Here is a 3,602-nt window from a genome sequence, read left to right as displayed (position 1 = left end):
AAACATGGCATAACAATTTACAGTAAGACTAGACAAATAGTGTCATATCAAGGCTGTACAAGGCGACCCAGTAGGAGGAAAAAGGTCCCAAAAGAAGCCAAAAGAGTAACAGACCTATCACACACATTCCCACTGTTATGAGTCCCACAAGAACACCACGCTACATAATGTATATGCAAAGGACCTAGCACAGACCCTGATTGTCTCCCTGATTGTCGCTTCAGTCTCTGTGAGCCCCTATGAAACGTGCTTAGTTGATTCTGTGGGCTGTGTTCTCGTGGTGTTCTTGACCTCTCTGGCTCCTACAAACCTCCTGACCCCTCTTCTGTGGGGCTCCCGGACTGTGGCCTAATGTTTGGCTGTGGGTCTCTGCATCTGCTCCCAGGCTATGTTGTTTTTTAAGGAGGACTGTGCAAGGAGTTTGGAACTTTGGGCTGGAAAAGCCACTGAGTGCTCAGAGCTCAGTGAGCTGTTCCTGGGAGCATGGAAGATAAGAATGTTAAAAGTGGTAAAGACAATAAAGGCCTGGCTCGTAAGTTCCAGAAGGAAGCTTGAGAGTACCTTAACAACTTTATTGGGGTCCTTTAATACTTTGGATTAAGAATCTGGACAGCTGGAGCTGAAGAATCAGCTGTGATAAGAGACCAGAACCATCGAAGTGAACAACCTTTGCTTTACTTGGACAATCAATGCTGGTTAACTGGAACTGAAAAATTACCAGTGATTAAGAGACCAGCATCACTGAGGTAAAAATTTCTGGGACTATTTCCTCAGGGTGAGCACACAGAAGCTGTGATCCAGAGAAGGCCAAGGCTGCATCTCATGCTGGCAGACAAACTTGGTAACACATAGAGTCACCCACATGGTACTGGTTTTGAAGGCATTGAAGGGGTCATGGAGAGCAGCTGAGCCCTGGCACTGCTGAAGGTGCAGGCTCAGTTGCAGTAGAAGCCCCGCCCCGAGATGGAAGTGTTCACAGAGACAAGTCGAGGCTGGGCACCACATGGCAGGGTCGAAGTCCCTGCAGAGCCCAGGCTGTTGGTGAAGTCGCAGTCCAGCTGCGTCAGAATATTGATGATGCCAGTACTAAGAGGCAGCCACCTGGGAACAGCAGCATCTATGGAGTGGAAGTGGCCTCCACCCGAGAGACTGTTGTGTGTGCTGATGCTCGGTGTGCTGTGACTAGCAGAGGCACAGCGCTCCTGAAGTCCTGTAGTGAGTGCCACACCCCCGACTCTGACTCTATTCTGTGTGAATTGAATGTGACTGTGCTCTAGTTCTTCTGTCTTAGACTAAGAAAGTACATAACATGGTTTTTTTTTAAATTTTATTTTACAAGTACCCACACTTAAAAAACTTTGAAAAAAAAATTTTTTTTTGAGAGAGACTTCAACTATTTTAAAGTGACTTTGGAATTTTAAGTGTTAATTAAAAAAAAAAGACTATGGGACTTTCAAAAGTTGGAATGTTTTTTATTGTCATTTTAATATTAACATGACATCTTGGGACAAAAGGAGAGAAAAGGTTATGGTTTAATAGTGATATGTTTTGTGTCAAATTGACAAGGCATCAATTGTTTTGGCTAGTTTCAGCTTTTGGGTTTTGTCAAGTTGACACAAGCTAGTTACCTACAAAGAGGAACTTCAGCTGAGAAACACATCTCCATCCAGACTGCCTGTAGGCAAGTCTGTAGGGCTTTTTTTTTTTTTTTTTTTTTTTTTTTTTTGTGGTTGGCAAGAGAGGAAAGGTTATGGCTTAATGGTGACGTGTTTTCGTGTCAGGTTGACAAAAAACAAAGGGACAGGGAGCTGACACAGGAAGCTGTACCATCTCTGGGCAGTTCATGAATTGTTTAAGAAAGCAGCATGAGGAGGAAGCCAGCAAGCAGCTTCTTGCATGGTCTCCGCTTCAGTTCCTGCTCCCAGGTTCCTGCCCTGCTTGAGTTCCTGTCCTGACTTATTTTCATAATGGACTATAAACTGAAAGCTCTAATAAACCCTTTCTTCCCCAAGTTGTGTTTGGTCATAGTATTTATCACAGCAATAGAAAGCTAACTAGTACAAATACACACACACACACACACAATTAGAACAGACACTTCTTCAAAGGAAATCTATAAATGGGCTAAAAACACACAAAAAGTTCCAGCATCATTAACCACAAGAGGAGAGTCAAAGAGTAAGTGAAAAATCAAAATCATGATGACATTCCACTTCACCCCAAACTGGCTCAATATAATGAAATGGAAAAGAACATGGACTAACAAGGATTGATGAGACTGTGCAGAAATTAGAACTCTTGCACATCACTGATGCTGCAAAGCTGTCATAACTGCTGTGAAAATAGTCAAACAGTTTCTCGGATGTTTAAAGTTATCCTGTGGTCCATAACTCCAGGTCACACATTGAATTAAATGTGCAGAACAGACAAGTCCAAACAGACAGAAAACAGGTCAATGGTTGCCAAGGCAATGAGGAGCTGGCTATCGAAACAGAATACAAATATGCCTATGGCAGTGGTTCTCAGCCTTCCTAGAGCTGTGACCCTTTTTATACAGTTCTTCATGTTGTGGTGACCCCAACCATAAAATTATTTTCATTGCTACTTCATAACCACAGTTTTGATACCGTGATGAGTCATAATCTAAACACCTGTGTTTTCCGATGGTCTTAGGTGACCCCTGTGAAAGGGTCCTTAAGGGGTTGCAGCCCACAGGTTGAGAAGCACTGGCCTAGAGTTTCTTAGAGGGATGAAGAAAATTCTCTGGCACTAGACATTGATGACTGCACAAGTTTGCAAATATATCCAAAGCCCCTAAGCTAAGCTAAACACTTTGAAAGTGTCAACTTTCTGGCTTGTGAATTGCATCTCAATTAGAAAATACATGCACAAATAGAGGAAAGGGTGGGCACATACTAGGGCCACATTTTCAGACTTAATCGTTCACTATGAGTTGTTAACCCTGACAGGAATCTCACCACTGATTCAAATAATAGAGAAGTAACTGCTAACTGCAACTATGAGGAGTGTAGTAAGCATCTCCTACCTAAGATTATCACACATGCCTTTGACATCTTTGGCCCCCAATAACTAAGCCATAATAAAAGAAATTCAAAACTTCAGTTTGGTTTGGTGATGGTCCAAGGCCTAGACCTGTGATTTCTCTGTGCCACTCGTCAGTTCTGTAAGTAGGTAGAAGACAACTGTAACACAGGAAAGCACCAGCTTCAGTGGTTAAGAATGCAAATTCGGAACAGCTCCTTCGTCCGCGGCGGCAGAACTGTACGGCTTTGGGGGCTGCAACCCATTTCTAAAATTGTCCTTTTAAGTTTTGCACTCTAAGGAGATCTGCCGTCTCTGCAGGGGGTGGTCAGGAAAAAACTGAGGTTTCCCAAAGACCTCCAGTGACTTTGGCAATATTTACTGACACAAAATAAACTGTTTACAGTTGTGCAGTGAACACTCTTTTCTCTGAATCTCTGAATCTCTGACTTCCTGTTTCTTTTCCAAATCCTAAAAAGGGGGTGGGGGAGGTTTAAAAAGAAGAAAGAAGGAGGGAGGAAGGAAGGACGGATATTACCTATGCTCATGGTGATGAAATC

This window comes from Psammomys obesus, unplaced genomic scaffold (genome assembly GCF_907164565.1).
Source record: "Psammomys obesus unplaced genomic scaffold, mPsaObe1.curated_primary_1811, whole genome shotgun sequence".
Taxonomy (NCBI): Eukaryota; Metazoa; Chordata; class Mammalia; order Rodentia; family Muridae; genus Psammomys; species Psammomys obesus.
The sequence above is the reverse complement of the archived record's forward strand: the minus strand, read 5'-3'. Positions refer to the sequence as shown.